The sequence below is a fragment of the Chlamydotis macqueenii genome, chromosome 4 (genome assembly GCF_036417535.1).
Source record: "Chlamydotis macqueenii isolate bChlMac1 chromosome 4, bChlMac1.mat, whole genome shotgun sequence".
NCBI lineage: Eukaryota > Metazoa > Chordata > Aves > Otidiformes > Otididae > Chlamydotis > Chlamydotis macqueenii.
The window spans coordinates 43,491,446-43,516,154 of NC_141559.1; the positions used below are offsets into that span (position 1 = coordinate 43,491,446).

Sequence of the window (24,709 nt, forward strand, 5' to 3'; positions counted from 1 at the left end):
AACACATTTAATGTAACTTAAAACTTGAAAAACAAATTCTATAAAAGGAGAAAGAAACCACAATTGACTTTTGAGTTACTAAGTATATCTAACAGGCTTTTTATATTCTCAAAGTGCCAAAATTCTTCAGGTTCTCCATCTCTATTGCCTCTTTCTCTTTGTGATGGTTTTGCATCACTTCTTTAACCTCTAGCACAATTAGACACCAGAGGGCACAGGGAAAAGTTTTTGTCTTGTAGGGCATCTTGGATTTTGCTATACTCCATTCTTTTGTCTGTAATAGAGGAAGGAACTCTTGAAATACAATGACAATCTCTAATTTTTATTTTTTTTCTTTTCCTTCCCCACATCAATTTTTGTCTCTGCCTATGAAGGGTAGTGTCTTTGTGTGAAGAGCTTTATTGCTGGATGGGAAATCAAAGTATTGTTTCTTTGCAGGGGGAGATGACTGTATTTCAGATTAAAATTCAGAGGAAATAGAGCTGCAAAGGAAAATTTGGAAGCAAGTTTTAAGCTTCCTTGGGGGGTCCTACAATGTGCAAATTTATTCTTCAAGAATCTGTGAATCTTTCAGATAATTTCATATTTCCAAATGTCTTGGTAGACCTGTTTGAGACCCAGACATGCATTCTGAGATGTGGTAGGTATAGTTTTCTTAGTCCTTAACATTTCTTATCCCTGCCAAATGCTTCAAAAGTTTATAAAGCTTTATTGCTACCAAGTTCACTATGCAATAGCAGTAATTTCAGAGTTAAGGGGAGAAGAAACAACAGCTATTACTTCAGGGCAATGCCTTTTAATTGCTATATCAGAAATTCATCCTACTCTTTCCGCTTACTGAAAATCAGCTGTGGTGTCTTCTCCCAAATGAGCCTATTGAAGTTTGAATGGCAGCATTAGGTATTTCCTGGTATTGTCAGCAAATACTTTAAATCTTACTTACGTATTCCTGATTTGATATTACTAGAAGTATTAAAAAAAACCCCACTTTTACATATTTTATTTCATCTCTTTTTGTTCAACGATGTTGTGTTGGAGTTTCCTTATAGGGAATAACACAAACAAACAAAAATACTGTGTTTCTACCAAGGGCTTCTTGTAATGTGGTATTGGTTACTAATAAGGTTTTTAGAATTTCTAGGGAAAGCAAACCAAGTTGTCTCAAGAGTATTGAGTCTTGGAAACTGTGAAATTAAAATAAATAACTAATAAAAATTAAATAGTTCTGCTCCCTTGATCTACTGTTGTTAGACTCAGCTATTTATCTATAATTAGGATTAATGTAGCTCAGCTCTACTACTTCTACTCATGCTTGTATCAATTAGAGCTTTTTGTGTCTATAGGAGAACATTTAGACTAGGAACTATGCCTAAGTCTTCTTTTATAGTAACAATCAGCCTAGAGAAGAAAAACAAAAAAAATTTAGAGTGGAAACTAAAACAATTTTGTATGAAAACTCCGGGTAAAATAGTGATATTCTGGTATTCAAAATACTTTATAAAATTAGTCAACATGCCATGTCACTGTGAGAAGAACTGAATCCAGACAGAAGTTCAGTTAGGAATGTTCCTAAACTATTTATGAATGGTAACGTTGCATTTCAATATGTGACATAGCCAACTCTAGCTTCAAAATATGTGGTTTACGTACAGTTTATGTGCATGAGGCTCCCTGTGGCTGCTAAACCATGTCAGGGCATTGATAATAAATACTGAGCTGTAGGCTGCTATGGCAACAATGGTAGCAGTACAGGAGTCAGCTAATTTTAGACTACCTTGGGTACATCTACAAAGATTGCAGTTACTCAATTGCCTATAATAAAAATATAATCTTAGATCACTTCAGCCTCTTAAAATATGAAGTAAATCCTCAACACCCAAAAGTTATATTTAGATGTAAGTGACGTGTTACTGATGTTTGAGCAACTTCAGACTTTTTTTTTCTTTTTGCTGTATATTCTAAGATGTGTTGCAGTAATCAAATGTGAGGCATAAAAAAAAATGTATTGACCTCCATGACCAGAATACATACCTGAGGCAAAAACAATCTGCTTGAGATTTCTTTCAGTATTTAGTAGATTGAAAATCAAACCATCTCGTTGACAAGAATGTTAATGTCCATACTTTTCCCCTGGGAATCAATGGAATTTTTCAAATTTGTACAATAGTCATAGGCAACAGTTATAACATGAAGATGGGAACAAAGCGTCTAATTTTTACACCAGTGGGGAATAACATGGTGCAGGGATGGAGGTCACCTTGCATTACAACAGCTATACATCACAGACCTCTCTAGTCTGGGTAGAATGACAAAATACCTTGTGCAGGTAGGCCCAAAGATAGTTTAAGGCCTTCAGCATACTGCTTTCACTTTCCCTATACTGATGATGGCATGTTGAAATTTGGATATAGATTAATATTAGTAAGCTGTTATACTGAGAATTAATATTATCAGGATACTTCATGAAGCAAATTAGAGAATTGAGATGAACACTATGAACTGCTGTAGCTTTTATAATTTAATACCTACTGAAAAGAAATATTCTGACATAAGTAAGAAAAATATTTTATTGTGTGGTTGTTTTGTTTTTTTTTTTTAATTATGGACTCATTTGACAAAATGTTCTTGCAAATCTAAGCCATCTTAAAGGTTTTGATGCTTCCCATTTTGTAAGACACTTGAGAAACTTTTAGACGGAGTGGCCTAAAATAATTTGGTTTATTTGCCTGAAACGGCTTCTATTTTCAAAGCATGGCTTATTTTAATTTAAAGAGAAGTTTGCCTTGATCTCACAGCTGAGAATAGGAGTGATTCCCTTGCCAACAAATTAGCTAAATATTCTTGCTTTACACACCTCATTACCATTTCATCCTGGGTTAGCTATAACATTGTTATTGCTTAAGCTACCTCGTCCAGAAAGAGTTGCCTTTTAAAAGGGAATTATTTAAATGTTTCTAATAAAACACGAAACCAAAATCAGCACTACTTGACTTTCACAAAGTCAAGAAAAAAAAGGCCTTGATTTACAAAAGGCTTAAATTAAAACATTGCCTGTGTACATGCATGTGTTTCCACAGATGAGTTCCAGAGCCTGAAGAAGACAGTCCAGTGTGATGCATCCTAAATGGCTCAAGTGACAATTGTTGATAAACAGCACATTGTTACAGCAGAGAATGTAATAATGTCCACATTTACAGTACAAATACATGAAAAGTTTCTCCTCCTTACAGTAACAGCAGTGGGACTGTAACATTTATGGGATTTTTTTTTTATGTTTCCTTTTTTTGTCCTTTGTATAAAAGGGTTGTCCCAGTGTGCTGGACTATATTTTATAGCCTCTGAGGTAGACCTTAACTAAACACTTTTAGAATTATAAACTTCTAAGGAACCTGAAGGTGCACAAGTCCTTGGGATCTCATGAGATGCATCCCTGGGTCCTGCGTGAACTGGCAGATGAAGTTGCTAAGCCACTATCCATGATATTTGAGAAGTTGTGGCAGTCCAGTGAAGTTCCCACTGACTGGAAAAGGGGAAACATAACCCTCATTTTTTAAAAGGGAATAAACAAACTACAGGCCAGTCTTACCTCTGTGCCTGGAGCAGATCCTCCTGGAAACTATGTTAAGGCACATGGAAAAGGAGGCAATTGGTGAAAGCCAGTATGGCTTCATTACAGGCAAATTGTGCCTGAGAAATTTGATGGCCTTCTACAATGGACTTACAGCATTGGTGGATAAGGAAAAGCAACAGATATCATCTACCTAGACTTGTGCAAAGCATTTGACACTGTGCCACATGATAGCCTTGAGTCTAAAGTGGAGAGACATGGATTTGATGGATGGACCATTCACTGGATAATGAATTAGCTGGATGATCACACTCCAGGAGATGTGGTCAATGACTCAATATCCAAGTGGAGATCAGTAACAAGTGGTATTTCCCAGGGGCTGGTATTGGGACCAGTGTCATTTATCATGGCCACAATTTGTACCAGAGGAGGTTTAGATTGGACGTGAGGAAAAACTTTTTCTCCCAAAGAGTGGTCAGGCACTGGAATGGCCTGCCCAGGGAGGTGGTGGAGTCGCCGTCCCTGGCAGTGTTCAAGAGGCAGCTTGATGAGGAGCTACAAGATATGGTTTAGTAGCTGTGGCAGCAATGGTAGTGGGAAGACAGTTGGACTAGATGATCTTACAGGTCCCATCCAACCATGTGATTCTATGATTCTATGAACATCTTTACTGGTGACATGGGCAGTGGGATAGAGTGCACCCTCTGCAAGTTTCCCAACAACATCAAGCTGTGTGGTGCAGTCAACATGCTGGAGGGAAAGGATGCTATCTCAGAGGGACCTTGACAGGCTGGAGAAGTGGGCCTGTGAGTACTTCATGAAGTTCCACAAGGCCAAGTGCAAGGTCTTGCACATGGGTCAGGGCAATCCCAAGAACAAATACAGGCTCAGCGGAGAATGGATTGAAAGCAGCCCTGAGGAGGAGGCTTTGAGAGTGTTGGTTGAAGAGAAGCTCAACATGACCTGATAATGTGCACTTGTAGCCCAGAAAGTTAACCACATCCTGGGCTGCATCAAGAGGAGCGTGGCCAGTAGGTCAAGGGAAATGGTTCTCCCTGTCTAATACATTCTCACGTGACCCCACCTGGAGTACTGTGTCCAGTTCTGGAGCCCCCAACATAAGAAGGACATGGACCAGTTGGAGAGGGTCCAGAGGAGGGCCACAAAGATGATCAGAGGGCTGGAGCACCTCTCCTATGAGGACAGGCTGAGACAGTTGGGGCTGTTCAGCCTGGAGAAGAGGAGGCTCTGGGGAGACTTTATAGCAACTTCCCAGTACCTCAAGGGGGCCTACAAGAAAGATAGGGACAAACTTTTTAACAGGGCATGTAGCGATGGGGCAAGGGGTAACGGCTTTAAACTGAAACAGGGTAGATTTAGGTTAGATATAAGGAAGAAATTCCTCATTATGAGAGTGGTGGGGCACTGGACCAGATTGCCCAGAGAAGTTATGGATGCCCCATCCTTGGAAGTGTTCAAGGCCAGGCTGGATGAAGATTTGAGTGACCTGGTCTGGTTGAAGGTGTCCCAGCCCATGGCAGTGGAGTTGGAACTAGATGATCTTCACAGTCCCTTCCAACCCAAACCACTCTATGATTCTTTGATAACATTAGTTCAGTTCTGGAATGCTGGATCTCGTAACATAGGCGTTCTCTTTCAGGATCATTGTTTGTTCCCATTTTACCTGCAGGGAGAAGGTGGTAGGGTGTCACACTCTGATTTCGGATGAGAGGAAGGCCCCCTTGTGTTCTAGCCAACCTCAGATGAGTTTGGGAGGCTAGGGGCGACTGGACCAACCTCTCACACACCGGAGCGTGGTTTTGCTCTTATTCTCGGTAACAGAATTAAGACTCAAAACAGACTCAAGCGCCAGGTAACTTTATTTACTTGACAACAAGTTCGCAAATGCAAGAGAAGGAGAGAAGGAAAGGAAAGAGGGAAAAAAGCTTGAGTTGCAATAGCTACCACCACGGAGCTGCGGCGTCCTGACAGTCCAGTTCACTCGGTGGGGGAACGGAGGGGGAACGTTCCCTCCAATGTTGGTTGTTTCTGTCCTTTTATTGTTCGTCTCATTGCATATTCATTGTTCTTCCAAGAATCACATCACATTTTCCAAGAGCTGGTTTGCTTGCCCTCATCCCTCACCTGGTGGTGATACTATGCCCAATACTGTCTCTGGGCCCCTCTGTTCGTCTGACCTTGGGTCTGGGTGCATGCCTCGGGGTAAGGCTAAATTTCTCAGAATCAGCTCTGCATTCAGGTTCACAGGACAATAGGAAGAAAACAGGAACTGGCTTGCAAGATGACGGGAATTGGCTTGCAATATAAGGGAATTGGCTTGCAAGAAAACGGGAAGACTCTAGTCCTATGGTTTAACTGATGTTCCATTGTTCGGGTGGTGGGTTGATGTTTCTGTAATGTTGAGGCAAACATTCGACACAGTCTCTTACATAGGGGAAATGGAGTTGTGATTCTATATGGAAGAAATTAAGAGAGGAAAGTTTTGTTGCTCAGAGAGAGAAACAAGAACAATTTTTTAATGAATTTTTTTTCCATGTGTTTATTTTCTTCACCTTACTTCTCTGTATGCCATCTCTCTCATTTGTATATTAAGAATAATACCTAGCTGTCCTGGATTATTTATGTTGGATATTAATTAAAATTCATAAAAGCACTTTCAGAATTTAGTGTTGCAAAAATGCTGGAAGAAGATGTAAGAGGAAACACCTCATGCTGGACAGCTAACGTAGTTAGAAGAACTGCCGAAGTTTTGGTCAGCCTTTCTGATGGACTGTTCTCCTGATTCTCGTACCCTTTTTCTGAAGGATGGATGTTTTAAGAATTATTATTACCCTTATTTTTTTCTTGAAACAAAGCTGTTAACTGTACAACAAAACATGCACACTATGGAGATTTTAATGAGAGGCTGGCATATTTTCATACTCTATAAGACTAATTATGGCTTTAAATCATGGGTTGTCTCAAAGAATCTGAGCAAATTATGATATGGGAAACTGACCATCAATTACGGTGAAAAAGGAGACTTAATTTTCCTTAAGTACTCTAACTAGAAAGGAGTGCTTTCACAGGGGAATTTCCTTTGCAGACATTGTGGCTGTTTTCTAATCAGGGAAGAGGAAGAGCAGACTGACTCCTTAACATTTTTTCCATACACCATTTTCTGATACAGGCGCCAATCACAGTCTGGGCTTAAATTTCTGCTCCCAAATGGAAAATGTATACAATGTCTGTAATTCAAGTTGTTGCTGGCGTTTTGTTTTGTGCTTACTGCAAATATTCCTGAATGCTCTGGGTAAGAGTCTCTTCACCTCCTTTGATGCCTTATGACATGGCCCAGTGGAATTACATAGGTGCTTGAAGTGGATTCTTGTGTAACCACTCTTAGAACTGTGTCAAAGCATTTCGGTGAAAATGCGAATGAGATTCATTGAACGTATCTAAGAATATTCAAAGAGTAGCACTGCCTGACAAATTCTTGTGGTCACCTAGATACTAAATGTTGCAGACATAAAATTCAATGAAGGAGGTAATGACTCTTCATAAATGCAGTACATTCATGAAGTCACTTTTGATGGTTCTCAAAGCACATCTGTTAAATTCTAGTTTCTTTTCAAGCAGAATATCTGATGACAATATTAAAATATTTTTAATAACATAATTTAAATTTCTTGGAAATATTAATTTGATTATTTTGAGGTTATTTCATAGCATATATGCATAGGTAATTTCCAGATAATACTGCTAAAACAAATCTATTTTTCAAAAGAAAGACTGAAGAATCCAGAGTTTACATGTGATCTATTCTGTAGTGTTTTTATTTGTAATAAAACTAATTTTTAAAATAGTAACAGTTCTTGGTTTTTAACAGAATCAATGTTTATAATAGCATTTCGGCTTGCTTTCTTGCAGCATTTTTCCTTATATTTCTGTGTAATTGTAGTGTAATGTAAATGTAATAATATACTGAAATAAAATGGAAATGGTAAAAAAAATTGTCGTGAAAAGTCAGAAGTATTTTTCAGCAGTGAAAATGTTCTCTGTTAATTCACTTCAAATACCAAATGATAGAACTTCTCTTTCATTTGGAAGGTTAGTTGAAAGAATATTTGAGTTTATCATATCTGAAAGGCCTAACTGTACTCTACTGTCATTGAAATTCATTTCCCTAGCTACAGATTTTCAAATTAAATTTAATACTAGTAATCTGTAAATTACATTAAGAGTTTTTCTGCTTGGTCTTTTATTCTTACAAGATTGTCATTATCACAATCGTACTTAATAAAAATAAAAACATGCAAACATAGATCACTGACAAATGAAAAAAAAACATTTTATTGAGATTTTTTTATGAATAGTCAATAGTTATCATCAGCCACACATTTAATTTCCATCTTAATCTTATCCCATACATGTGAGTGCTGCTTCTTTTATCATTAATTCAGCGGTACAGTAGACATTCATTTCCAAAGGCTCCTTTCCTCCTCTGCAAATGGTTTCCTTATTTCTTTGCTTTAAATCTCTCTTGGCCTTAAAGGTCTTACTTCCTTGGTAAGATTTTAAAATAACTCAGACATGGAACTGATAATTTTTACACTCCCCACATCTAACATATGCACCCATTAATCATTTCTAGGCATGCTACCAATTCAGAAGTAGCTGGAGTGAACATTTACAAATGGTGGTTGAGTAAGTTTTGAACAGTCTTTCCACTCTCCATAGTATTCATGTTTTGTAAAGCACTGGCACATGAAAGCTGCTTGTGTCACAGAACGCTGAGAAAAATTGAAATTCTGTTAGATCAAAGAGGAAAGAAATTCCAGGAAACATCCTACCTTTCTATATATTGAGTAAAAATCTAGGTAGTACTGTGAAAAGTGTCCTTGCTGATTTTAAACAGATTAATACACATCACACATACATGTTTATGAACTCCAAGATGGACTTCAAATGTGACAGCTAGAATTCAAAGCTGATTTTTTTTAGACTGAAGTTGTTAAGCTGTTGTTAATATTTGGCTTGATCCTGGAAACTAAGATGGAAAACAGAGCAGTCCTGTGGATCACAGTGTTTGTGGATGCGGAATGTCACATTTCTTTTTAATTGCAATTGTTAATGTACATTTGCCTGTATAGTTTAGCTCAATTATGTTAATTGCTCTTGTTGAATAGAGTTAACTTCTTTATAGATGTAGAAATTTCCATTTTCTCTTACACTCTTAAGTAGAAACTAATTTTCCTTGTTTCATGTGAAAAAAAATGCCTTCTCCTCTTTTTCAAGTAAACAGTCTTTCATTAAACCTTGATGAGACTGTGAAGTCTCATGCAAATCTGTTAATTAGTTTCTGAGTTCCAGTCAATTAAATACTGGCCTAAAATAGTTCCTGCTTGGAGTCTCCTGGTATTTTGGGCCTCTATGGTGTGAGTGTTAGACTATGCAGAAAGTCAAAAACTACAAAGTAAACACTAGTTAGTCTCTTAGGGTTACATAATGATATAGACACCTACCAAAAGAGGAAAAATGCTCACTGAAAGGGAAAGCTTTGTAACAGGTGTGTGGTGTAGCACATGACCCACTAGTTCAAGTAATAATAAAAACAGATATGCAACTTTCCTAATGTTGAAATGGCTCTAGTTTGGGTTTTTTAATATAATTGTTAATACTGCCTAGGTTTTATTTTTGCAAATACAGTCTAAAGTATTTTTGAAACTTACTGCGTCTGCACTTTTCCCTTAGTACAAGGCATGGCATTCGTTTTACTCAGTTCACATCAGTTTAACATTGATGTAATCAACTGTATTGATTAGAGTGGATTAACTGATGTATTTGTAGATGAAGGGAGGTATAGCTGAGACGGTCTCAATAATAGAAGGTGTGGACCTTAGTGTTGTAGTATATTGAAGGAAAGAGGAAAATAGACTGAAAACAGACCAAAAAAAAAAGCTTTCTATTATACTTTGTACTGGGAAACAGTGATTTTATGACTTAAAATATGAACAAAATCATTGGTAGTTCTTACATTGCCCCAACTCTCCAAATTGTAACGGAAACTCACTGATCTAGATTTGTGTTTGTCTGTTTTCCTTCTTGCAATATGTCTGTGTTTGAAAGATGTTAGTGTTATCATCCACTGTCATTGTGGTCTCCTATAATTACTATTATTACTGTTAGTATATTCTCTGATTATTAAAAAAGTGAACTAGATGCACAGTACATTTTGCAAATACTGATCATCATCTCTCTTATGTCAGTAGAAACTGGGAACGACTAAGCTCAAAAGAGTGTAGTAACTTTGAAGAATGTTATGTTACAAGAAATTCAATTTGAAAATTTGCCCAGTTTTTACTGAATATCAAACTTTTGCATCCATGTGTCACGATCCACTTGGGACTCATGATGGTTCTTTTCGTGCGATCTCGAAGTACAAAATTACAGCAAACACGCCAAAGGGGTTGGCTTCAATCAAACAGCACAAACTTTATTAATTTTGCCTGTAAAACAGCATGTGATAGATAAAAGGGAGTGAAAAGGAAAAATAAAGATAGGAAAAAAAAAGGGTAATAGCTACCACCGCGGATCCAAGGCGTCCCTATGGTCCCAGATCTAGGCAGCATCCCGCTGGTCTCCATGATCGATGTGATCCTTGGTGGGGAAAGCTCTCAGGGGTCTCGTTGTTAGGCGTTGACCTTTTATGCCATGTAGCAAACCTTGCTCCTCCTTTAGTTTGGGGATCTCTGCCTGTTCTCAGCCCTTAGGATAGAAGTGTGGGTTTTGTACATTATAACGAGCAAAGTTCAGTTAAAGGACACATTCTTATCGTTGTTTTTGAGACAGCAGTTGTGATTCATCCTCCTCGATAGCAGCTGCATGGTTATCTTTGCCAGTTGTGACAAGGATCAGCCGTGGCACCTCTGTGCCACTCTCTCCGCCATCTCAAGGATATTGTACATTTTGTTGTTAGGCCAGAGTTGACCTTGTCCATAGCAATCACATTCCATTCCCGGGAAAAACAACTGCATCTCAGGCAGACTGCTCGCAGCAACTCATGTCAAGTTGTGAGCCTAACTTTTAGGCCACATCAAATCCATAGTCCACCTGGAAGTCCTTGATGACAAAGTTGAGACAATATCGATTTTCTAACTGACCCTTACACCATGTGGAAAATAAATTGTTCTCTGCCCTAGTGAGAGCCAGGGTTGTTGGTTTTGTTTAAAATCATGACAAGGAAGATGCTTAGAATTAGTGGGTTTGCCTTCTACTTTTTTTTTTTTTTTGAGGTTTAGGCAAACTGAATTTACACATCGTGAATGCAGACAAAGTGAGTTATTTAGGATTTAACATTACTGGTTTAACATTACCTTTTAAATGAAATGGATACTTCATTTCTTTATACATTTGCATAGTGTCTAGCTTTATTTTGCTTTTCTTTTTTAAAAAAAATCCTCCTCCTGCCTAGCTTACTGACAAGATCAGAATACCAGCTTAGGAACTTCAGTGGCTGAAAAGCTACTCTCTGAGCACAAAAGCTCATGAGTTCTGGTTTCCAGCAGTTCTATATCCTTTGTCTTTCCATCACTGCTGCAATACCTCTAGCTCCCCCTCACCCTGCATGGCATCATTCTCTTTCCTCTGTTTCTCCTAGCTCCTGCTGGTCTACAAGCAGCATGGACTGTAACTCATTCCAGACCAAGTGCTGAGGGCCATCTGGTAGGATTAACAGAGCAGGTAAGTCTTGAACTGTTTAATTGAATGTAATTGGAATTTAATTCGCTACCAGAAATTAACAACTTGCAAAACTCAAACAATGCCTGGGAAAAAGAGAACCTAATTAAAACTTGTGAGTTTGTTAGAAGATCTAGAGATATCCAAATCAGAAATAGAGTTCTGGATTCATACCCTGAAAAATAAGTCTAGATATGTGAACGAAGTTGTGAGTCATCCAGCTCAAGGATGTTAACAGAGCTACGTTAACATATTTCATGAATTCATTTCTTAGAAAGGGCATATGTGTTTACTGTAGTTACTATTTAAATCTCAGCAACGTTGTATCACTCTTTTATCCTTGTTAGTCAATCAATGTATGCAAGTAATTGTTTTCCAGTTTTCATATTCTCAGCTCACGCAAAACATGTAAAGCTCTTCAGCTGCTATTCCACATTTCTTAACTTCCTACAAAATATGAAAATCCAACCAGACTTGTTTTCATGTTCTTGCATGTATCTTTTTTACTTGCAGAACAGGTGACCTTTATTTTTGACATATCTTTTCATGAATGAATTAAAATTTCCTGTTTAAATAGCTCACTACGCTGTTATATTATATTTTATATATATTATATATATAATATAATATACATTATACAATATTATAAATAGTTCAATTGTCTTTCACATGCTTCTTTAGTTATTGTCTCACAGCTTGTATCTTACATTGCTTTCTTCTTGTCGTTATTATTTAAAATTATTTATCTTCTTTCATTTCACTTGCTGTGTTACAGTGATTAAATATTCCAGTCAGTGTGCTAACAATTATTTAGGAAAACATCTGGTCTAAATAAAAATTAAGTTACTTATTTTCATTCTTGATTTTATTACTGATGGTTTGAAATTTACTGCACTTCTGATAATAATATGGCAGTAAGAGTACTAGCCATATGGGCCAAATTCCATAAATTCTTGCATTTAAGTTTAGAGCTGGGAGTAAGGAAACTCTACTGAAAGTACTTCTTATAGTCTCACTTCATTACCTTTAAGTTGTCTTCTGAGAATAACTATTATATATCTTAGGAAAGCCTAGCTGGCAGGACTGTATTATTATACCGAGCTTCACAGTCTTTGCAGTAGGTCAGTGGAACCAGACTGGAATAGGTTTCTTTCTTTAGATTAAAGTAGGCTATTACTCTCTGAAGAGCTGATAAGGACACATGCTTAATGTAAATGGAATTGTTTATCAGGTGGACACTCATATTGGCATCAGTTTTCATATGCAACCTTGACTTTGTCATTTTTATAGTATTCTCTTTTAGTTTAGTCCCAGCCAGGACTAAGCACTACGCAGCTGTTCACTCACCCTCCCTGAGTGAGGGAGAGAAAATACAACAAAAAGCTCAGGGGCTGATATAAGGACGAGGAGAGATCATTCAATAATTACTACCACAGGCAAAATAGATTCAACTCGAGGAAAAATAATATGATTTTATTACCGATCAAACCAGAGTAGAATACTGAGAAACAAGACCATTATCTTAAGAACACCTCCCTCTACCCTTCCCTTCTTCCTGGGCTCAGCTTCATTCTCGACTATCTCCACCTCCTTCCTACCAGTGATGCAGGGGGACAGGGAATGGGCATTGTGGTCAGTTCATCACACATTGTGTCTACCGCTCCTTCCTCCTCAGGGGGTGGACTCCTCACACTCTTTCCCTGCTCCAGCCTGGGGTCCCTCCCACGGGAGACAGTCCTCCATGGACTTCTCCAGCATGACTCCTTCCCGTGAGCTGCAGTCCTTCACCCTTCCATAGGGTGCAGTTCTTAAGGAACAGATTCCTCCAGCGTGGGTCCCCCACAGGGTCACAAGTCCTGACAGCAAACCTGCTCCAGTGTGGGCTCCTCTCTTCACGGGTCCACAGGTTGTGCCAGGAGCCTGCTCCAGCACAGTCTTCCCATGGGGCCACAGCTTCTTTCAAGTGCATCCAGCTGCTCTGGCATGGGGTCGTCCACGGGCTGCAGGTGGATCTCTGCTACACAGTGGACCTCCATGGGCTGCATGGGGACAGCCTGCCTCACCGTGGGCTGTACGACAGGCTGCAGGGGAATCTTGCCTGTAGCAACTTTACTCCTCCTTCTTGACTGCCTCCTCAAGAGGAGGACCCCTCACATTTCCACTGCTGCTTTGTTTTCCCCTTCTTACCTGTTATCACAGAGGCTCTATCACCATCCTGATTGACAGGTCCACTTGGAGACAGGTAGCTGCACCAGACAAAGGGGAGATTTCTAGCAGCTTCTCACAGAAGCCACTCATAGCACCCCCACCATCAAAACCCACCACACATTCCTTGTGTTGTCCCTTGATGATGTGTTGTTTAGGGAAATGAAGAAAACACACGTATGTTAGAGTCCCACTAATGCTTTTAATAAAAACCTTGGGAGGTACTTTCAATTAATAAGGAGCTAGAGTACAACTGAATTCCAGGGAATTGGTGTAGGAGATGCTTACAAGGGCTTAGGGAACCTGAGTGACTAGCCCAGCAGGTTTTTTACGTTATTTGAATGCAAGCCATTTAATATGTATTTGTTCTGCCAACTTAAAGGTACAGGGGTACAGCTTGGTTTAGAGACAGATTACCCACCTGCAGTATATATTTAACAAGAAATTAGTATAAATAGATTCCAAAATTCCTAGCCACATGCTTGAATATACCAGGAAAAATGTTTCCCGTTCTTTAAAATGGAATCTTACATTTAAACCTGTTTCAAATTGTGCCCTTTACTATTTCATGTGTAATTCTTGATATTTTATTGCTGCTGCAGGGTGATTTAGCATTCAAATATTGAGTTTATACACCATCTGAGGTGGTCATCTTAATGGATGCAAATATTCAGTTTAATGCTATACTTCTACCTGGAAGCATCTCTTGAAATTGTCACTTATGTTGTAATACCTCTATCTTTTCTTGTCTCTTTAGATACTAAAACTGGGAGAGTTTTATTCCACCAGTTTTTTAAATGTATTACTGTAATGGAAGAGGGATTGGTTCCATGTTTCATAACAAGAGTACAATCTGGAAAGAAAATGACTAGTTGAACGTTTGAAAACAAGTAGGTAAATGACAAAGACTGCAAAGGAACATTCTTGAAAATTATTTTAGATGTTGTTAGAGATGAGTTCAGATTACCTGCTTTCCCGGAGGGGTAGAATTCAGAATTGAATTAAAAAAAAAATCAAATGCTGCTTTCTGCTGCATTTTTATTCCTGCCACTTTTACTTAGATGACTAGCACGAAGTAATTATTTAGTATTTAGTTTAGTATTAGGCATTTTTCTCTGATGATTTAAATGAGATCTTCTTACTGACTAGGTATGTGATTTAGTTCTCAGTACTTATTCAGGCTGATCTCCCATGTCAGGACCTATGGCAATACTGACTTATATGACGATACTATTTTCTGCTAAGTTGAATGTTTTTCAGAGCTAATTGAGGACCTTAACTAATTTGTTGGATTCTAGATTAAGTTTTATAGAGGGCAAACCATGGCTTTTTGCACTTTTGCTGTAATGATGGACCTCAGCAAAATATTACTGTTACTATAATTAGGCTAACATTGCCCAGATTTTGTTAATTTCACATATTAATTGATGTTAATAACTTCAATCACTTTATTTACTGAGACTAATTTAAATAACACACACATAACGTTTTGTATATCGTCATGGTTTAACTCAAGCTGCCAACTAAGCACTACACAGCCACTCGCTCACTTCCCCCCTGGTGGGATGGGGGAGGAACTCAGAAGAGTAAAAGTGAGAAAATTCATGGGCTGAAATAAAGACAGTTTGATAAATAAAGCAAAAGCCATGCATGCAAGAAAAGCAAAGCAAGGAATTAATTCACTACTTCCCATTGGCAGGCAGGTGTTCAGCCATCTCCAGGAAAGCAGGTCTCCATCAGGCATAATGGTTACTTGGGAAGACAAATGCAATAACTGTGAACGTCCTCTGCTTTCTTCTTCTTCTTCCTTCTAGTTTAGAGCATGATGTCATATGGTATGGAATATCCCCTTGGTCAGTTGGGGTCATCTGTCCCAGCTATGTCCCCTCCCAACTTCTTGTGCACCCCCAGCCTGCTTGCTGGTGGGGTGGTGTGAGAAGCAGAAAAGGCCTTGACTCTGTAGAAGCACTGCTCAGCAGTAACTAAAACATCCATGTGCTATCAATACTGTGCTCAGCACAAATAAAAAACACAGCCCTGTGCCAGCTGCTATGAAAACAATTAACTCTACCCCAGCCAGAACCAGCACATATATGCATAAAGGTGTATTTGCAGGATTGCAAGTAGTCATGTTATCTATAAAAATCTAAAGAATTTACTGCCGTTCAGAAGGCACATGGTAACTCTCTAATCATAACCCATTGCAATGACAAATAAACATGGATTCGCTTCTGCAACCCATAGAATAAACCTAGGTAACAAGTAGCTGATAGCTGAAGAGCTCACCTACAGTGGGAGACACCAATTTGGGAAAGACAGGGAGCTCTCAGAAATGCAAATATTCCAGCAGCTAGTGTGAAACAGGCACAGCAGGAACTTACCTTCTACTTCTTTTACAGTTCTGATAGGTGCTCTTAATTCAACGCGATATGCTACACTTGAATTCCTTTCCTTGTTAACAGTTTTGTCAAGACTCAGGTAATCTTCTGGGAAGTATCCATTATTTCTCTGTGAGAAAATTGATGGTGTTCTTACTATGAACAGCAAATGTTCTACTGTATAAATTGAAACCTCTCTTAGTTTTTTTCTGGCAGCAAAAAGTGTAACAACAATAATATTTAGCAAACTATGTTAATAGGTATATTAATGGAATTCAATAGCATCTGCAATCTTAGGCAATTTAAAAAAAATAATTTGTATTTTAAGCATTTTGGTATGAAATAAGTGTTTGTATATAGGTAATTCATGAAACAAGATTACTTTAATTGATCCATCAAACTGGCAGCATTAGAGTTTTTGCAGAGTGTCAATACAGAGAAGCAAAAGAAGCTTAAAAAAAAAAGTTTAAATACTAATTAAAAGACATCAAAAGAAAAAATAAAATGGCACTGAAAAGGAAGTAAAATCTTGGTTCTGCTGACATCTAAGGGACACCAGGTCCTTCATTCATGCAGTCAGGTTTTCATCAAGTGTATAGAGCCTGTTTTGAAGAGGGTGGAAATTTAACATGCTCAGAAATCTTGGATAAAATTTGCACCATTGTACAGTTACGTACTTCCAAATATGAAATAAGAGCAATCGATCGCGTAAGACTGATTTGTCATGACATAATTGTTATAACTTCTTGTTCATTAGGTTAAAGTTTCGCGAACACCATTTATGCTCAGCAAGATAATGAGGTTTGATTGTCTTGATTTTAGAAATAAAATGCTGAGAGAACAAAAATAGTGAAATTCTTTACTACTGTTTCAATTCTTAACAACATAGGGCATAATCTAAAAGAAGAAAGTCACAGACAAAAAGTAAATCTGATTACATTTTGATCATGTTATTTATTTAGTCTATCAGTTGATGTGGAACTGAAGAAAGTGCTGCATACCATACTATTTCTTGTTTTTAATAAGGATCTTCTTGGATTGTTGTTTGGATGCCTCATTTTCTATAGTGTTTTCAGGCCATCCAATTTGCCTTTTAGCAGTAATCCATAAAATTCATGACAGGAACTTCAGCAGAAATTTAGAGAGTAACCAACTTTATGGCATTGTCACTTAACCATTCCCTGTGAACACCAAGGACTTTGGAATTTAATTCTAACTTTTAATTTTATGAGTCTTCTTCTGTAGTACTCCTTTAATTTACTGAATTAACATTTTTTTTTTCTTTGGGGAGGAGTTTGAATGGGCAATATTGAGGCTGCGAAAGACATAACTTTTTTTTTTTTCAATAACTAAATAGTCTTACATTTTTATCCATATCCTGTGCAGAAATTACTCTGATTATTTAAAATTTGTACCTCAGTTACTGAACAAGACAAAGAAGGCTGCCAACAGCATGTTCTACAGGATATGGATATCAATTTATTTAAAATGTTTTCTAAAATAAATTGGAATGCGCTGTACTATAATTTAAGTGTGCTTCTGTGTGATTACTCAGGAAGCTGTTAATAAAAGAAAAAAAAAAAAGTAATTTTAGTGATACCTGCGGGAAAATCTAGAATAGTGGTCATTCATATTAAATTTATATCAACTTTATGAGGTTTTTGTCATCTTGACACATTTATGGAGCTGTTACATTCTTTGCTGCCTGGGGGATATAATGTACTTGATGTGACCCCACTTATTAAATCAGGACCATGCGTGTAACATTGATGACACGTCATTCAAGAATAAAACAGAGCCAAGTCTTCACTAGTTCTAGTGGAAGGACATATTTGACAGAGAAACAGGTAGGGAAATAGTTATTATGATGTATATCAAGACGATACTTGAAAAGCGAAAGAGGAACAGGCAGGCATTTAATCAGATGTTTCACAAAACTTCTGCAATTGTTCATGGGTGATAAAACAGGGCATGACTTATGCTCCAATAGCCTAAAAGACCTTCCATTGTCCTAACATTAAACCTGAGTGGACAAGCAGATATACAGGATTTGTTATACATTTCAAATTTCTGTATTAACGTACTTTATAGGAATTATATTTTCTATATGGATATTCAAGGAAGCATACATTGTATTGAGGCTTTATATTATTACTGTGTTGTCAGCACTGCCTCAGAATTCCCATGATCGTTACATTGAATGAAATACAATTTAAATACAAAACTTTTAAAAGCCTGATTTATTTATATTGGAACCAGATCCAATAACAACAACAACAAAAAAATCAGTATCCACTGTAGTTCAGAGAGATCAAATTTAGAATTATTCTGTGTAGAGTAATTCTAAATTAGGATTCCATATCATTGATCAGGAAGATTTCAAACTCATCAGTTACCAATTAATCATGAAGAAACTGTTGTGTTTCTACTTCTCTGAACTTTGTAGTTTATTCTTCACAATCACTCACTGAGAAACGTGAAGCCATTTTTTAAAAAATGAATACATTCATAGTCATACCTTCATATTCTCTAGAACGCGTGGTATTTTTGGCTAAAATTTGGGGTCAGAAGGGAATACGTCAACTTTAAATATTTGTTGAAGGAGTTGTATAACAAAGACATTTTGCTTAGATTCAAATTAGTAGTAATAGAAATAATTTTGTTGTCAGCAATTTTATTTTTTGTTGTGTTATACCAAACTAAATAGCTTTGTATTTGAAATTTTAGAGTTAATTCATGGGTTTATTTTTACCAGTTCACTTCTTTTTTTCTGTGGCGGGGCACATTCTTCTGTAGCAAAATGTATTCTCTATTTCACAGCCAAAATCGTGCTGTTTTTACTAGACACTAACTGCACGGTCATGCACATATTGCTGAAACTCTCAGTAGGAAACATTGGTTATATAGCTTTTTAGCTTCACTTAGGGAAATGTGATGGTAAATATTCCCATTTCTAAACATAGTGCTATATGGTATTTACTGAAATAAATCCTAGCCATACAAATTCATAAGTTGTGCTTTGCAGTGTCTGAAGTGCCTCATTTTTACTCTTTTTTTGTGTGTGTGTAAAGCTACGAACACTCTGGTGGTTCTCTGATATTAACATTGCAAACCTATTTACCTTGCTGAGCTGGTAAAGAAGTTTTACAAGAATGTGTGTTCTGGCAAGCATTCATTGCAAATGGTTTCTGCCCAAATTAAAAGTACAGTGAGTATATCCTCTTCTTTAGCATTTTACTACTTTAGTTTTTTAAGTGAAGAAATTCAATGACATATGAAAACATATATGGGAGCTAATCAAAGTTTTTGTGTGTTGCGACTGGGAAATCCACCTTTTCTTACTCTTTCTGCTTTTTTCATGGTCATTACTGTTCTTAACACATATAAGTACTTGCAAATGATGAAGCCTGAATGATGACTTGCTCCACAAATGCATGCATTATCATGTAGGCAGTAGGTAACTCTTATTCCTATACATTCTGCAGTGTCCCTGTAAGTCATGGACTTTAGATCTTAAAGAGATAAGTACATTTCTGCTATTTGAAAAAAAAAAAAAAACCCACAAATAATAAAACCAAAAACTCACTAGTAAGTATTTCAGAGCTAAGTATGTCTTCACTGTTCCAATTAGTGACATTAAATAAAATTGAATGTAGTAGAAAGTACATATAGTGTCTTTTGTGTGTAAATATAACAGCTATGACTAACTGTTAAGTAGCCGCAAGGTTTTCTCATGAGAGTACATTTTTTTATGCTAAACAGGCAAGAGACAGGCAACTTCCACAAATCTAGTTTAATCCATGAAACTTCTTGACAAATTGTAAATGATAGCTTCCAGAATTCATCAAGGAGATGAATGAATAAAGCTGAAAACAAAGGTATTAATACTGTCACATCAAAGACATCAGTCCAGTCGTGTGCCATATATTACATATAGCACTGAATTTTAAGTTTCTTTCTTTCTTTCATCTATGTAGCTATATTAAAAACTTAGAAAAAATACTTGACAAGAGCAGTGGCTATATTTTTTTAATTAACGCCATTTTACTATGTATTCAGTGCTTATGTTATCTATTAATATAATGTCAGCAATTTAATTTAGCTACTTTTATCCTGTTAGTGGGGTTTTTTGTTGTTCTTCCAAAAGATGTGTGGCAAGTTCACCAAGTTCATCTACAACTGTTTCCATATATAACTCTGGGCCTACTTTAGGAGAATATCTATAAGAATTTTTAATGAAAATTGAACAATCTGTGTATTTTTACAACTAAAAATAGAATGTATATCAAAACTAAAGTTTTATACATCTGCATTCCTGTGTTTACGAAAAGATGACCTTCATTACAAAGACTTCTCTATTATTTTTTCAGACTAATAATAGAATTTCCAAATTATTCTGCACTGGGCCACATCTGTTTCATATATGTCAGTAACAAAGGCAGAGGCAGCACATACCAGTGCAAAATTATTTTTAAAACCCCACCAGAACCATGTTTATAACACGTTAACATACTACACACTATTGTAGACAGAGCAGTTACCTTGTACTTATGACTTACTCTAATTTAAAAACAAAAATTACTGTATTTAATATTCAATTTCTGATAATGTATATAGATGTTAGTATCAAATATTTTAGAAAATAAAGAAAATAATTTGAATTTTACTTACTTAGTCATATATGTTTGGAAAATGAGCCCTCCATGTTTACAGCTATTGTGGGGATGGACCAGTCAGGCTTGGAGAATGGCGGCATGACTGCGATTCTTTCATCAATAAGCATCCCTAGTTGCTCTCCTCTATCATTTAGCACACTATCAGTTCTCTCCACATGCAGATCCAATACAGAGTGAACCTTGATTTTGGAAAGTGGACCTCAGTTAAAAAAATTTAAAAGTGAGTAGTCATGAAGCATGCTGGCTGTTCCCTTTTTTCATCTTCTTCATTCCATTCTTCCTTGTATTCATCACAGATATATATTTTAACACCAAATGGGCTTAGTTACAGTCTTGTTGTTGTTGCTTTTGTAACAGTTAAACAGCACATAAAATATGCTTAGTAGAAATAATTATTACAAAAATGGTAATCACTGAAGAAAACTAAACTGTAAGCATTTTAAGGCATGCATATCACACACAGGACTGCGAGATATGCTACCTCTAAAATGTATTGCTATTTTACTAAGTATTACTATGTCAGCAATATGCAAAAGTTCTTTATTGACTGCAACAGGTGTATCTGAAAGATATTTTTATCCCACCTGGCAAGAAGCATCTTTTATAGCCCAGTATCAGGAAGAAAATAACTTTTTTAAGCTTAGATTCATCTGGAGGAGCACTTTCTCTCCAGCTATTGACTCTGTATCTGACTTAGAAAATATTGAAATTTGGACTTGGAATTTGGGTGTATGGGATAACTATGTTAACTATGTTTGTATGAGATAGATAGTGAAAAATGACTGTTCTGAGCAAAAGAAAATTGGACAAACTTTTTATATGGCCTGATCTTTTGACAACTATATCAATAAGACCTTCTATTTCCAAGACTCTTACAAAGTTCCAGCTATAAGTAAGTTTATCTATTAGTTATTTCAATTTTTTCCAGTCTGTGCTCCTGCTATTTATCAAAAGACAGTCAGACAAGATGATCCTTCTCCCTAAGCTAGATAAAGTATGTCATTACAATTTCCATTGTCATAGAAATAGAGAAAAAATCATTCAGAGCTGAAAACTATGTCAAAATATTTAAAACAAATATAAATTACAGGAGTTGAAATATTTAGCTCACTCATTCTGTTTGGGTCTATTTTTAAAGTCAATGCTTTGAAATCTGATTGTGCTTTTTAAATATGCTGTTCTGTCAGGATATTCTTCATCCACAGGGTATTTTATTTCAGCTACTCACCTGTCTTCTCATTCATTTTGTTACTAAGGGGAAATAGGTATTGAGCTATTTGAGAGAGGAAATCGCCTCTTCAGGAAAAATAAGGAAAGCTGCAAATGCGTCAGCTTTTACAACACTGTCTTGGTATCAGTGATGAATATCACAACAAATGAGTTATTGTAGTGGACTTTTCAACTGCTAAGCAAAGGAGTGTCATGACCATTTTAGGTTAAATAATGCAAGTTAATACAACAGTCAGACTTTTATCACTTGGATATTGCAGTATGTGCTGCTTTTGGCTGGGGTAGAATTAATTTTCTTCATAGCAGCTGGCACAGGGCTGTGTTTTTGATTTGCGCTGAACACAGTGTTGATAGCACAGGGATGTTTTAGTTACTGCTGAGCAGTGCTTCCACAGAGTCAAGGCCTTTTTTGATTCTCCCTGCTGCACCAGCAAGCAGGCTGGGGATGCACAAGAAGTTGGGAGGGGACATAGCTGGGACAGATGACCCTAGATGACCAAAGGGATATTCCATACCATATGACATCATGATCAGCCTGTAGATCTGGGAGAAGAAGAAAGAAGCAGGGAGATGCTCAGAGTGTTGATGTTTGTCTTCCCAAGTAACCATTACATGTGATGGAGCCTTGCTTTCCTGGAGATGGCTGAACACCTGCCTGCCAATGGGAAGTAGTTAATTGATTCCTTGCCTTGTTTTTCTTGCATGCATCGCTTTTGCTTTACTTATCAAACTGTCTTTATTTCAGCCCATGAGTTTTCTCACTTTTACTCTTCTGAGTTCCTCCCCCATCCCACCAGGGGGAGTGAGCAAGCGGCTGTGTGGTGCTTAGTTGCCAACTTGAGTTAAAACACCACACAGAATTAACAAACAACCAGTACAAATTAACAGAAAAGAGAAAGACCATATCATAGTTTACTGTATAAATGTCACTGAGAATACAGGCTAATTTAAGAAAATTAAAAAAAAAATTTTTCTAACTTACTTTCTGCATTGTGTTAAACTATTCTTGGTGAGAAAACCATGTTTGTAATGCTAATGTGAAATGGTAGTTTGTGTGGCATTAAGCCTGTTACTATCCAGTAGTAGCCAACTTCTAGTGGAGGGCAAGAGAAAGCAGCTAATAGAATTGTGTGATATTCAGGAGAGAGAGAGTCCTATTTTTGTGCGTTTGAAGGTACATATGAGAGTCATGCAACATATGTATCTATATGTCAAAATTCCTTTCAGCAAAAAGGCCAAGTGCAAGGTCCTGCATATGGGTAGGGGCAATCCCAAGCACAAATGCAGGCTAGGCAGAGAATGGATTGATGGCAACCCTGAGGAGAAGGACTTGGGGGTACTGGTGGATGAGAAGCTCAACATGAGCCGGCAATGTGTGCCTGCAACCCAGAAAGCCAACAACATCCTGGGCTGCATCAAAAGAAGCGTGGCCAGGAGTTCGAGGGAGGTGATTCTCCCCCTCTATTCTGCTCTGGTGAGACCCCACCTGGAGTACTGCATCCAGCTCTGAAGGCCCCAACGTAAGAAGGACATGGACCAGTTGGAGAAGGTCCAGAGGAGGGCCATGAAGATGATGAGAGGGCTGGAGCACCTTTCCTGTAAGGACAGGCTGAGAGAGTTGGGGCTGTTCAGCCTGGAGAAGAGGAGGCTCCGGGGAGACCTTATAGCGGTCTTCCAGTACCTAAAGGAGGCCTACAAGAAAGATGGGGAGAAATTTTTTAGCTGGGCCTGTGTTCTGGTTTTGTTTAGTAAAGGGGGGGCCTAAGGTGGTAGCTTCTGTAGGAAACTGGTAGAAGTCGCTCCCCTTTGTTCAGTGGACTCGGCCCGGCCTACGGCGGACCCACTGCTGGCCAAGGCCGAGCCAATTGGTAGTAGAATGTTCCATGATAACGCCTCTGCAATAACGTATTTAAGAAGGGGAAAACAGGAAAAAAAAAAAAAGGGGAGAAGATGTGAAGCAGCTGAGCGGGGGCAGAGAGGGGGAGATGCGAGCCTTGTGGGCCTTGCAGGCCTCACCTGCTGGCCTCCTGCCAGGCAGCCGACTGGGCCCAACTCAGCACGGCCTGGCTGCAAGGAGTGGAGAGGAGTTGAGAAGTGAATAAGATGTAAAAAGGATCCTGAGAGGCGTCTGCCAGCCTGTTGTGAGGAACAGCTGCAGATGCCAAGGTCAGTTCAGAAGGAGGGGGAGGAGTAATGCTGCTCCTGGCCAAGATTCCCCTGCAGCCTGTGGTGACAACCATGGTGGAGCAGGTTGTCCCCCTGCAGCCCACGCCGGAGCAGTTTCACGAAGGACTGTGGCCCGTGGGAGGGACCCCACACTGGAGCAGGGAAGGAGTGTGAGGAGTTCTTCCCCTGACAACAAAGCCGCGGCGTAAAACAACGCATGATGAACTGACCACGACACCCATTCCCTCTTCCCCAGTGTGCCACTGGGTGGCAGGGGGGGAAGGTAGTAGAGATAATGTTAAGCCCGGGAAGAGGGAGGGGTGGGAGAGGTTATCTTGTTTTCTGTCTCGTTCTCCTGCTAGTTTTAAAAATAAATGCTTTCCCCAAGTCGAGTCTGTTTTGCCTGTGACGGTAACTTTAAGAATTTCTCCCCGTCCTTATCTCAAACCTTGAGCCGTTTTTCTTATATCATCTCCCCCTATTCTCTCGGAAGGTGGGGGAAGCGAGAGAGAGAGACTGCATAGTCTGGTCCCGATTGGGGCTGAACTACGACAGCCTGTTGTGGTAAGACGAGGGCTAATGGTTTTAAAGGAGAAGGAGGTGGTTTTAGACTAGAAAGAAAGGTTGCCCAGAGAGGTGGTAGCTGCCCCATCCCCAGAAGTGTTCAAGAACAGGTTGGATGAAGCTCTGAGCAACCTGATCTAGTTGGTGATGTCCCTTCTTCTTGCAAGAGCATTGGACTAGAT

The 24,709-nt window shown here is 38.1% G+C and overlaps 1 protein-coding gene across 1 annotated transcript in view; it reads right to left on the reverse strand.

Annotated features, from left to right (window-relative positions):
- Positions 1–4,033: 4,033 nt before the first annotated feature.
- SCRG1 (stimulator of chondrogenesis 1) overlaps positions 4,034–24,709 on the reverse strand; it is a 780,146-nt gene continuing 759,470 nt past the window's right edge. The window contains exon 4 of the mRNA XM_086746398.1: positions 4,034–4,223. The gene's annotated coding sequence lies outside the window, so the exon portion shown is untranslated. The remainder of the gene's footprint in view (positions 4,224–24,709) is intronic.